The sequence below is a fragment of the Vipera ursinii genome (genome assembly GCF_947247035.1).
Source record: "Vipera ursinii genome assembly, chromosome: Z".
Taxonomy (NCBI): Eukaryota; Metazoa; Chordata; class Lepidosauria; order Squamata; family Viperidae; genus Vipera; species Vipera ursinii.
The window spans coordinates 111,616,342-111,629,837 of NC_139517.1; the positions used below are offsets into that span (position 1 = coordinate 111,616,342).

Consider the following 13,496-nt stretch of genomic DNA (forward strand, 5'->3'; position numbering starts at 1 on the left):
GCAGAGAAAATTTTAGTGCATCAGCAAAAGCAATACTGGCAGAGAAACAAGCAAACAATTTACTAGGCAACACTTCATCAGATGTGAGTTTGCTAACCAGATGCTGAAAAAGGTTGGGATGGTGGCAGTGTAGATTACAATGCACTGATAAATCTTAACATACTGAATTGGAAGTGGCAGGCAAATTGAGACTGAACAGTGGTTGAATATGTAACTCGGGTGTTTTGGTAGGGGAGATTTATTTTGCATTTTTTTCAAGTGTAGGCAGAAATGGTGGGATCATGCCTACAGCAACTTGTCAACTACTGATGTGAGCAAAAATTCTATTGTAGTCAACAAATAGTGTTTTTGCCATACTGCCTTCTTTGCTTTCCTTGTGATCAGCTGGAAAATAGAAGAATGTACTTAGAACATACAGTTTTTATATTTGTGAGATTTGGAGACTGATCAGATTTGGAGTTGCTTCCCCCATCTTTCTCACCTGGATATCTGAGAGATCTGATGTGCTTCTGAAGGTTGTTTGATTGTTTTCTTGAATGTCTGGTGGGCAGGTTGACTTCATAGAGCAAGAGTGCTTGGCCATGGATAAGAATTGCTCTTGAGCAGAATATCTCTGTTTACTGATCCTGATGGAACCCTTAATCTTTACCATGAGCTTCAAGAGATTCTCAGAATAATATAGGAGAATGAAAATTTGTATGAGCCTACATTATGGCCACAAGAGTGGGAAAATTAAATTATTTTTCTGTTCTTAATCCTCTCATATGATTTGGTGGCTATTTTTAAGTTAACTCCAATTCATATGGTGAAGAATAACTATGATGTAACATTCTGAGGTCCTCTGTGAAGAATATGCAAAGCATCTGCCAGAGTGCAAATGTGTTATTTTAGAATTGGAGATGCATTTTGGTTTACAAGAATAACAATTGACAAAGATACCAAGACAGCTTTTTTGCATCACCCTTTCTCTTAAAGTCATGTTCATTTTCTCTTGCGTCTAGCTTTACACATCACACGTTGTAATCTGAAGGACCCAGACAAGAAATGGATCATAGATTCAGATGGTAGTGCTTATGATATAGGAAACCCTATATCAACAACAACTTTATTGATTAGCCCTTGGGCCATATCAAAGTGTAAAGTTCCAGCAACAAACTGTCACCAAAACTTGATAAAAGCAATCCAAAATGGAATTTGATAAAATACAATTTAAAATGGAATTAAAATAAAATACAATTTAAGATGAAATAGTAATAAAATACAAATTTAAGATATAGATATAGGGACGTGGTGGCTCAGTGGGTTAGGACGCTGAGCTTGTCGATCAGAAGGTCGGCAGTTTGGCGGGTCAAATCCCGAGTGCCGCATAACAGAGTGAGCGCCTGTTACTCGTCCCAGCTTCTGCCAACCTAGCAGTTCGAAAGCACGTAAAAATGCAAGTAGAAAAATAGGGACCACTCCGGTGGGAAGGTAACAGCGTTCCGTGCGCCTTTGGCGTGTAGTCATGCCGGCCACATGACCACGGAGACATCCTAGGACAGGCGCTGGCTCTTCGGCTTTGAAACGGAGATGAGCACCGGCCCCTAGAGTCGGAAATGACTAGCACGCATGTGCAGGGGAACCTTTACCTTTACCTTTAAGATATAGATAAAATATGATAACATTATATTTCGGAGTCGCCCTTGCAATCTACCCCAATCAGTCCCACATATGCAGATCTTTTTTTTATTGAAAAGTTTTACAATACATTTTTAAATACAAAAAACTCCCTCCTCCCCCTCCCCTCTCCCCAACCCTCCCCTCCCCCCTCCCCGACTTCCCAGAGCTGAATACAGGGTATAATAATACAAACATAAACTAAAATATGCTAATAACAAAAATAACATATTAAGTTCTGTTGTTGTTGTTGTTAGCTGCGAAGTCGTGTCCGACCCATCGCGACCCTATGGACAACATTCCTCCAGGCCTTCCTGTCCTCTACCATCTTCTGGAGTCCATTTAAGCTCACGCCTACTGCTTCAGTGACTCCATCCAGCCACCTCATTCTCTGTCGTCCCCTTCTTCTATTGCCCTCGATCTTCCCCAGCATTAGGCTCTTCTCCAGGGAGTCCTTCCTTCTCATTAGGTGGCCAAAGTACTTGAGTTTTAGCTTCAGGATCTGGCCTTCTAAAGAGCAGTCAGGATTGATCTCCTCTAGGACTGACCGGTTTGATCGCCTTGCAGTCCAAGGGACTCGCAGGAGTCTTCTCCAGCACCACAGTTCAAAGGCCTCAATTCTTTGGCGCTCAGCCTTTCTTATGGTCCAACTTTCACTACCATACATTGCAACTGGAAAGACCATAGCCTTGACTATACGCACTTTTGTTGACAGGGTGATGTCTCTGCTTTTTAGTGTGCTGTCTAGATTTGCCATGGCTTTCCTCCCCAGGAGCAAGCGTCTTTTAATTTCTTGGCTACAGTCCCCATCTGCAGTGATCTTGGAGCCCAGGAAAATAAAATCTGTCACTACCTCCATTTCTTCCCCATCTATTTGCCAGGAATTGAGAGGGCCAGATGCCATGATCTTGGTTTTCTTAATGTTAAGTTTCAACCCAAGTTTTGCACTCTCCTTCTTCACCTGCAACAAGAGGCTCTTTAGTTCTTCTTCACTTTCTGCCATTAGAGTGGTATCATCTGCGTATCTTAGGTTGTTGATATTTCTTCCGGCAATCTTAATTCCAACTTTTGATTCATCTAGCCCTGCCTTTCTCATGATGTGCTCTGCATATAAGTTAAATAGGCAGGGCGACAGTATACAGCCTTGCCGGACTCCTTTCCCAATTTTGAACCAATCAGTGGTTCCGTGTCCAGTTCTCACTGTTGCTTCTTGACCCGCATATAGGTTTCTCAAGAGCCCAATAAGATGGTCTGGTACTCCCATCTCTTTAAGAACTTGCCACAGTTTGTTATGATCCACACAATCAAAGGCTTTAGCATAGTCAATGAAGCAGAAGTAGATGTTTTTCTGGAACTCCCTAGCTTTCTCCATGATCCAGCGTATGTTGGCAATTTGATCTCTAGTTCCTCTGCCTCTTCGAAATCCTGCCTGCACTTCTGGTAGTTCTCGATCCACATACTGCTGAAGTCTAGCTTGTAGGATTTTAAGCATGACTTTACTAGCATGAGAAATGAGTGCAATGGTGCGATAGTTTGAACATTCTTTGGCACTGCCTTTCTTAGGAATTGGAATGTAAACTGATCTTTTCCAATCCTGTGGCCACTGTTGAGTTTTCCAAATTTGCTGGCAAATTGAGTGTAGCACTTTCACTGCATTGTCTTTTAAGATTTTGAATAGCTCAGCTGGAATACTGTCACCTCCACTAGCTTTGTTGTTGCTCAGCTTTTCTAAGGCCCACTTCACTTCACATTCTAGGATGTCTGGCTCGAGGTCAGTGACCACCTCATTGTGATTATCAGGGACGTTAAGCTCATTCTTGTATAGTTCTTCTGTGTAATTTTGCCACCTCTTCTTAATCTCTTCTGCCTCTGTTAGGTCCCTGCCATTTTGGTCCTTTATCATGCCCATTTTTGCATTAAACGTTCCCTTCATTTCTCCAATTTTCTTGAAAAGATCTCTGGTCCTCCCTATTCTATTGTTTTCTTCTATTTCTTTGCACTGTTCATTTAAGAAGGCATTCTTATCTCTTCTAGCTATTCTCTGGAATTCTGCATTCAATTGGGTGTATCTTTCTTTTTCTCCCTTGCCTTTCGCTTCCCTCCTTTCCTCAGCTATTTGCAAAGCTTCCTCAGACAGCCATTTTGCTTTCTTGCATTTCTTTTTCTTTGGGATGGTTTTGGTTGCTACCTGTTGTACAATGTCACGAACCTCTGTCCATAGTTCTTCAGGCACTCTGTCTATCAGATCTAATTCCTTAAATCTATTTGTCACCTCTACTGTATATTCAACAGGGATATGATTTAATTCATACCTGACTGGCCTAGTGCTTTTCCCTACTTTCTTCAGTTTAAGCCTAAACTTTGCAAGGAGAAGCTCATGGTCTGAGCCACAGTCAGCTCCTGGTCTTGTTTTTACTGACTGTATAGAGCTTCTCCATCTTTGGCTGCAGAGCATATAGTCAATCTGATTTCTGTGTTGACCATCTGGTGATGTCCATGTGTAGAGCCGTCTCTTGGGTTGTTGGAAAAGAGTGTTTGCTATGACCATCGTATTCTCTTGACAGAATTCTATCAGCCTGTGCCCTGCTTCATTTTGCACTCCAAGGCCAAACTTGCCTGTTATTCCAGTTATCTTTTGGCTTCCTACTTTAGCATTCCAATCCCCCATGATGATAAGAACATCATTTTTTGGTGTTAGTTCTATAAGGTGCTGTAGTGCTTCATAGAACTGGTCAATTTCATCCTCTTCAGCACTGGTGGTTGGGGCATAGACTTGGACTACTGTGATATTGAATGGTTTGCCTTGGATTCGAACTGAGATCATTCTGTCATTTTGAGGATTGTATCCCAGTATTGCTTTTCCTACTCTTTTATTGACTATGAAGGCTACTCCATTTCTTCTGAAGGATTCTTGCCCACAGTAGTATACCTGATGGTCATCTGAATTAAATTCACCCATTCCTGTCCATTTTAGTTCGCTGATACCTAAGATGTCAATGTTCAGTCTTGTCATCTCTTGTTTGACCACGTCCAGTTTTCCTTGATTCATGGATCTTACATTCCAGGTTCCTATGGAGAAAAAATCTTTACAGCATCGGACTTTCCTTTCACCACCAGACACATCCACAGCTGAGCGTCCTTTCGGCTTTGGCCCAGTCGCTTCATTCTTTCTGGCGCTACTAGTACTAGCCCTCTGCTCTTCCCCAGTAGCATATTGGACGCCTTCCGACCTGAGGGGCTCATCTTCCAGCGTCATATCGTTTTGCCTTTTGGTACTGTCCATAGGGTTTTCATGGCAAAGATACTGGAGTGGGTTGCCATTTCCTTCTCCAGTGGATCACGTTTTGTCAGAACTCTCTGCTATGACCTGTCCGTCTTGGGTGGCCCTGCACGGCATAGCTCATAGCTTCATTGAATTACGCAATTAAGTTCTATCGGACTTTAACTCTCCATAGTCATAATATTAATAAAGTAACAAATAACTAATCATACATCATAAAAATCCACTACTTATTCAAATGCTAAATGAAACTTTTTAGTCCCATATTTATTCTGAATATATTCAATCCATCTTCTCCATTCCACAATATATCTCTGTTGCGATTGATCTTTCAAATATGCCGAAATCTTTGCCATTTCCGCCAAATTGGAAACTTTCAAAGTCCACTCTTCTATAGTCGGCAATTCCTCCTTCTTCCAGTATTGCGCAACTAAAAGTCTTGCCGCCGTAATTAAATTAAACATCAATTTAATGTCTATTACAGTAGTATCTGTAATAATACCCAATAAAAACAATTGCGGGGAAAACTTTATCCTTTTCTTTTTTTACCCCCCGTAGATAGGGCTCGCAACTTGGGAGTCCTCCTAGATTTGCGGCTTACTTTGGAAGATCATATAGTGGCTGTGACTAGGGGGGCTTTCGCCCAGGTTCGCCTGGTGCGCCAGTTGCGGTCCTATCTAGACCAGGATGCCCTGTGTACAGTCACTCATGCGCTCGTGACCTCTCGTCTGGACTACTGCAACGCTCTCTACATGGGGCTTCCCTTGAAGACCACTCGGAGGCTCCAGCTGGTACAGAATGCAGCCGCGAGAGTTGTCTTCGGAGTCTCCCGGTACTCCCATGTTACACCTTTGCTCCGCGAGCTGCATTGGTTGCCAGTTGTCTTCCGGGTGAGGTTCAAGGTTTTGGTAATGGTTTTTAAAGCCCTACATGGCATGGGTCCGGAATACCTCGGGGACCACCTGCTGCCAGCGTCAACTTCCCTCCGCCCTGTGCGTTCCCACAGAGAGGGCCTCCTCAGGGTGCCACCGGTCAGAGAATGTCGGCTGGTGGCCCCCAGGGGGAGGGCCTTCTCTGTGGGCACCCCGGCTTTATAGAATCAGCTGCCGGTTGAGCTCCGGATGGCACCTGACCTTTGCTCCTTCCGACGCGACTTGAAGACCTACCTGTTTGAACAGGCCAGCCTGGCCTGATGGGGGATGCGTTGGGGTTTTTATTGGGGATTTTTTACATTTTTCTACTGTTTTTAGTTTGGGCTCGTGTTTAATTCTCTTTTTTAATTTTTGTAATTTGTATTTTTATATATGCCCTGTTCACTGCCCTGAGTCCTTCGGGAGAAGGGCGGTATACAAGTATAATAAACTTAAACTTAAACTTAAATATCTTTTGCATATTCCACCAAATTTTAATCCAAAAAGCTTTAACCTTTTTACAAGTCCACCATATATGAAAATATGTTGCATCTTCACAACCACACCTCCAACATTTGGGCTGGCAGTTCGGATACATACTTGCTAATTTTTTAGGGTCTAAGTGCCACCTATAAAGCATTTTATAAAAATTCTCTCTTAAGTTTTGGGCCTGTGTAAATTTTACGTTTCTAACCCAGATCTTTTCCCAAGTATCCATTGTTATAACTTCTTGAAAATTCTGAGCCCACTTTATCATACAATCTTTAACAAGTTCTGTTTCTGAGTCAATTTCTATCAATGCATTATATATCCTTTTAATATGTGCTTGGTCTTGATCTCTAATTTGTTTTACCAAATTTTCATCAGTCATCGAAAGGCCAGCTTTCTGGTCCTCTTTCCATCTTGCCTGTAATTGCCCATACTGAAACCAAGTTTGTACAATCTTTTTTTCTTTTAAAATATTATATGGTTTTAATTGCCATACATTCCTTTCTAAACTTAAAATTTCCTTATATGTAGTCTCATCCTGTTTGAATCCACATTTATATTTTCTATTGCATGTTTAGGTATTGCCCAAATTGGTATCTTATAATTTAACTTATGTCTATACTTTTTCCAAACTCGCAACAGAGCATACCTTAAAATATGTATCTTAAACACATTATCCACCTTCTTATCATATAATAAATATGCATGCCAACCAAATAACAAATCATGACCCTCAAGATTTAATAATCTCCCTTGTGTTAAATTAAACCAATCATTTATCGATGACAAAGCAGCAGCCTCATAATATAATTTAAAATTAGGCATTTTAAGACCACCTCTTTCACGCGTATCTTGCATTATCTTAAATTTAACTCGTGGCTTTTTCCCTGCCCAAACAAATTTATTAATTCCTTTTTGCCATTCCTCCAGATTTAAATCCTTTTTAAGTATAGGTATCATTTGAAACAAAAAAATTTTTTTGGCAAAACATTCATCTTCACTGCTGCAATTCTTCCCATTAAAGACAATTGTAATTTTTTCCAACTATCTAATTCTTTTTGTATTTTCCCCATAACATTTCATAATTATTTTTATATAACTTCACATTTGAGGCTGAAAGATATATCCCCAAATATTTAATCTTTTTAACTATTTCAAATCCCGTTAGCTGTTCTAAAGGAGCCTTTTGTGGTACAGTCATATTCTTAGACAATATTTTAGTTTTTTGTGTGTTTATCTTAAATCCAAAAACTTTCCCATATAACATTATTATCTCCATCAATTCTACAACTGAGTAATCCGGTTGAGTTACTGTAATAACCAGGTCGTCCACAAACGCCCTCAATCTGTAATCCTGATCTCTTATTTGAACTTCCCTAATTTTATTTGAATCTCGTATTTTAATCAGTAATATTTCCAATGTTAAAACAAACAATAAAGGTGACAGCAGACACCCCTGTCTTGTACCCTTTTCAATATTGCATGATTCTGTCAAACTGTTATTTACTATTATACGAGCTGTTTGCTTCTGATATATTGCCCTAATAGGTTGTAAAAATTTTCCCCCAAATCCCATTTTCTCTAATACTTTCATCAAAAATTGCCAGTCCAATTGATCAAAAGCTTTTTCCGCATCCAAAAAGATCAGCGCTGCAGGAATCTGATTATTTCTTTCCAAAAATTCCAATAGATCTACAATATGTCTCACATTATTCTTCATTTGTCTACCACTTATAAATCCAGTTTGATCACTATGAATCACTTGTTGCATTACCTTCATTAATCTATTGGCTAAAATGTTTGCAAATATCTTATAGTCAGTATTTAAAAGCAATATTGGTCTGTAGTTTTTGGCTTGGGTAGCATCCTGATCTCCCTTCGGGATCAATGAAATAAAGGCAGTTTTCCACGATGGAGGCACTCCTCCTCCCAATTGAATTGTCTTAAACAATTGTCTTAAGGGTTCCACCATTTCTAACTGTAAATTTTTATAAGAAACGGCAGTCAAACCGTCAGTTCCCGGTGCTTTACCCACTTTTAATTGTTTAATTGCTAGAAAAATTTCTTCATCAGTTATCAATTTATTATTTTATTTATTTATTTTATTTATTAAATTTTTATACCACCCTTCTCCCGAAGGACTCAGGGCGGTGTACAGGGCAATAAATATCAAAAGTGTAAATACAAAAGTTAAAAAAGAGATTAAAAAATTAAATAATTATGCCCAAGAATACAATACTAAAAATGTGTTAAGAACTTATTTAAATCCAACCCCAAACCCATCAGACCAGGCCAGATTGTTCAAATGGATAAGTTTTTAAATCACGCTGGAAGGAGCGCAGGTCAGGGGCCATCCGGAGCTCAACCGGAAGGCGGTTCCACAGGTCTGGCGCGCCCACAGAGAATGCCCTCCCCCTGGGGGCCACCAATCAACATTCTTTGATCAGAGGCACCCTGAGGAGGCCCTCTCTGTGGGAGCGCACTGGACGGAGGGAAGTTGATGCCGGCAGCAGGTGCTGCGGTAGGTAATCCGGACCCATGCCATGTAGGGCTTTGTAGGTCAAAACCAGCACCTTGAATCAATTGGTTCATCCCTTCCTTTTGTTCTTGCGTAAGAACAGGAATATTAGCATTCGTCAAGTATCCATCTATATCTACATCTCTAATCTTATCTGTAGCATACAACTTAGAACAAAAATCAACAAAAGTCTTTTTAATAAGATTCTGCTGATACACTACTTTACTCTTATGTTCTATTCTATCTATATTACAAGCTCTTTGCTTCTTCCTTAACAAGTAAGCTAACCATCTACCCGGTTTATTAGCATTACAAAAAGTGTTGTGTCTAGCATACCGTAGGTTAGTTGCCACTTGATCTGCCATTAACATATCAAACTGACCCCTTAGTAAAGTAATTACCTCTTTGATCTTCCCATCAGATGGATTCAGAATTAAAGCCTTTTCTTTCTCCTTAATTTCATCCTCTAATTCTTTCCTCTTAAATTCCAATTTACGTCTATGTTTATTGTTCAAATATATTAATACACCTCTCATATAAGCTTTACTTACATCCCAAACCATCTCAATAGAAGTACCTTTATGCATATTAATTTTAAAAAATTCTTTCATCTGCTTTTTACACTCTTCCACATTTTTCTGGTATCTAAACAAATTTTCATTTAAGCGCCAAGACCATCTATCTCCATTATCTTTCTCTATCTCCAACCATACTGGACTATGATCAGATATAGTTCTTGGACAAATCTTGATCTTCTTAATTCTAGATAGAAAAAAAAATCATTAGTAATTAATACAAAATCAATCCTGGAGAAAGATTGATGCCTGTCGGAGAAAAAAGTAAAGTCTTTTTCTTGCAAGTTCCTTTCTCTCCAAACATCTCTCAATTCCAAGTCATCCTTCATCTCAAAAAAAGACTTAGGCAGTTTAGCATGACTTGGCGTGCTTTTAAAAAGACCTCCCTGTCCATTTGTACATCCAAGACGCCATTCCAATCTCCCATAAAAATACAAGATTTATAATCCCACTGAATAATCTTGCTGTGTAATAAATTATAAATATCTCCTTGCTGTTGATTAGGAGCATATAATCCAACCAAAAGCGTTTTCTTGCCTTCTATTTTAATAGTTCAATTATAACATATCTTCCTTGTTTGTCTCCTTCAATTAAACTCGCTGTTAAAGTATCCTTAACATAAATAACAACTCCATTTTTCTTATCAGGCACAGAAGCAATAAACTGTGTGCCCAACCTAAAGTTTACCAAGTACTTTTGATCAGCCGTTCGAATATGTGTTTCCTGTAAGCAAATAACATCGTTTTTAAATTGCTTTAGATATTGAAATACTTTCTTTCTCTTATGTGGTGAATTTAAACCATTAACATTCCAAGTTAGAAGGTTTGTCACCACCTTTTGCGACATGAAGCTTTTGGAGCGCCTCTTCCAATATCACCTGCACTCTCTTTGGCTTCACTCCTCCCACTGCTTCACTGTAAGTAAGTTTTTGAGATGCAGTCATAGCTCTCTGCTGTTCTTGCTCTTGTCTCATTCGTCTAGCTGCAGCGCGTGTCATTCTTTGGTCTCTGACCTCCTCCGTTGGTACTGAAATCTGATCCACTCCTGTAGCTTTCTGGAATTCTCCATCTTTCAACTGCGTAACTCCTTCAGCACCTTGTATACTCTCACTTTGTGGTTGACATTCACCTTCGCCATTCTTCCTTTTAGATTCCAGAAGTGGTATGGGGCCTGCCTTCAAAATATTGGCATAAAAATCACGTGTCTGTAAAACTGTAAGGAGACGGTATCTCGTGCCTGTGTACATCACCACCATACCTACTGGAATCTCCCATCTGAACTGGATATCCCGTGTTCTTAATTCTTCTGCCAGAAAAGCAAATTCTTTCCTTCTCCTTAAAATTCTTGGAGGGATCTCTTTTAAAATTAGAACTTCTTGCTCTGCAACTGTAAATTTGTTATTATAAAAGGCTTGAATAACCTCATTTCTAATTGCTCTCTTTGTACAATAAACCACCACATCTCTAGGTAGCTTCCTTTGTATTGCAATCCAGGAATTAACACGAAATATTTTATCTATATCCACCATAACATCTTCTGCTGAGCGCCCCAGAACCTGTTCAAGAGCTTCTGAAACTACTTTTTTCAAATTTTCCTTAGGGTCTTCCTTCAACCCTCTAATTCTCACAGCAAATTCCATCTCTCTATGCTGAACCAATAGTAAATCATCGTCAATCTTTTCCCTCACTGTTTCAGCATCCATCATTTTGGCATCTAATCTCATATTATTTTGGCTAAGATCTTCCACTTTCTCATCCAGACGTTCAATACAAACAGCCATGCCTTGAAGTGCAAGTAAGTTGTCTGCCCTTATTTCTGTATTCTTCTCCTCAATAAGCTCAGCTAATTGCTGAGATTGCTTTTTCAAAGCCTCTTGCAAAACATCCTGCAAATCTTTTATTGTCAAGGCTGGTGCAGGTGTGGGTGCCGGAGGGGGAGGCATTAAAGCCTGTAATGAAGATTGCTGAGCTGGCGAAGCCCCGGCGCTTCTAGGAACTTTAGTTGACTTGGCAGCCATTTTCACCCACTTAATTCTATTGCGCACTTTCACTTTTAAAAGTCTCCAAAAAGTTTATCGAGTTAAAGTTCAAATACTTGCTCTGACAGCATTCTCCTGCACAGCTCGCCTGCATCCAAGTAATCCAAAGTTCACTCTCGCTGGCAGGGATGGTTGCAGCGTCCTGCTCTGCTCCAAAGCCTTGGAGCAGAGGCGTCCTGGAGTCCGGAGCAAACTCAGGCTGTGGGGGGCTCAACCCTTCAACCACCAGAGTTTCAACTCTGGCGGTCTGGGGGAGGTCTACCCCTGCCTGGGCGCTCACCCCCTCCTCTTCTCCTGAGGAGCGGGCTTCCGAGCCACCAAACAGCTGATCGTTGCTGTTTTTGGCGGCTCTACGGAGACAGCGGGGCTGACAGCTGAAATGGCTGCCATCAACAGAGCCTTGCCACCCGGACGTCCCCACATATGCAGATCTTAACCGGATCATTTTGTTTAAATACTGTGCTACGTTAAATGTTACTTTCAAGTTCTGACCGGACATAAGATAAGTTATTTTGATATGGGGATCCCAATGGGTCATTCGTTTGCTATATAGACCAAGATACCTGTCTCTCACCCTCTTATACAGACAACAGTCAAATAGGATGTGAGCCAGGTCCTCTACCTCTGCCGCTCCGCAAATGCAGAGACACTCATTGTATGGTATAGCATGAAATCTCCCATATCTGACCATTGTATCAAGCTGTTCGAATCTCGCTCTCGTAAATATCTCCATAAGATGTTTTGGGAGTTGTAACTTCAAATAACTGTCCACTTGAAAAGTACATTTGTATTTACTCAGCCATTTCAAGTTACCCACCTTACTAAGGATAGCTATATCAGTTTGTGCTTCTATATTTTTAATTCTTTGGGCAACTCTTTTTTTAGATTGTTCTCCTGTTACACAAGAAACAGGAAGGCCACAGCTTCTTACAAAATTTGTTAGTTTGGTGATCAAGGAGATTTGTGATTGTAGTTTTATTTGCTCTAGTAGGCATAATTTGGGGAGTCTATCAGTCTCCATTTCATTAACTTTGCACCAGTAGTTATAAGCTCTAATTTTAGATAATGCCTAAATTGTATGAATTCCCAATTCAGCTCTAACTGCTGCAGCAGATGTTCTTGGATCTACACCCAAAATACATCTCAGATGCTGGGACTGTGTTTGTTCAAAAACTGGTTGAATAAAGACCCCAAATTTCTGCTCCTTACAAGAGCATTGTTGTAACCGTACCCTTATAAACCTTGAGTAATGGAGCTAGGGACCCTGGGTAACTATGGTTCTTTAGTTTGAGCAATAAATTCAAACGGGCTTTTGCTCTAAATGTACTCCGTTGATGATGGCAGGCCCAAGATCCAGTCTTGGAAAAAGTTACTCCCAAATATACAAAGGTATTAACCTGCTCAATTGGTTCACCATCTAATTGCCACTTATGTCTCTGATGGTTTCTTCCAAACACCATTATTTTCGATTTGGATTTGCTAATGATTAGGGAGTTATCCTGGCAATAAGAGCTGAATCTTCTTAATAGCCTACATAATCCTACTTGTGAGTATGATAATAAAATAATATCATCAGCATAAAGCAAGCTGTTACAGTAAGTATTTAGGATCATAGGCATGTGTACCATGGTATCCTTCATTAACCCTGGCAAGTCATTGATGTATAAATTAAATAATAATGGGGCCAGGATACACCCTTGCCTTATTCCTTTATTTGTGTGAATCCTGTTAGTCAGGGCCCCATTAACCCCATACTGCACCCTCAAACAGGTACTTGTGTAAAGGGCTTTAATCAAGGCCAGGAGTCTGGGTTCTATTTTAAGAGATGTCAATTTACTCCATAGTACATCTCTATTTACCATATCAAATGCTGCTGTAAGGTCTATAAAAGCAGCAAACAGGGGTCTCCTCTTATAGGCATATTTGGCAATTAGATGGTTCAAGACAAAGCAGTTATCAATAGTAGATCTGTTTTGTCTAAAACCTGCTTGTTCTTCTGTGAGGATGTTGTTTTTCTCTACCCAGATTT

At 40.1% G+C, this 13,496-nt stretch overlaps 1 protein-coding gene across 1 annotated transcript in view; it reads left to right on the forward strand.

Annotated features, from left to right (window-relative positions):
* The window catches only part of CCDC7 (coiled-coil domain containing 7), a 297,769-nt gene that overhangs the window by 137,316 nt on the left and 146,957 nt on the right, over positions 1-13,496 (forward strand).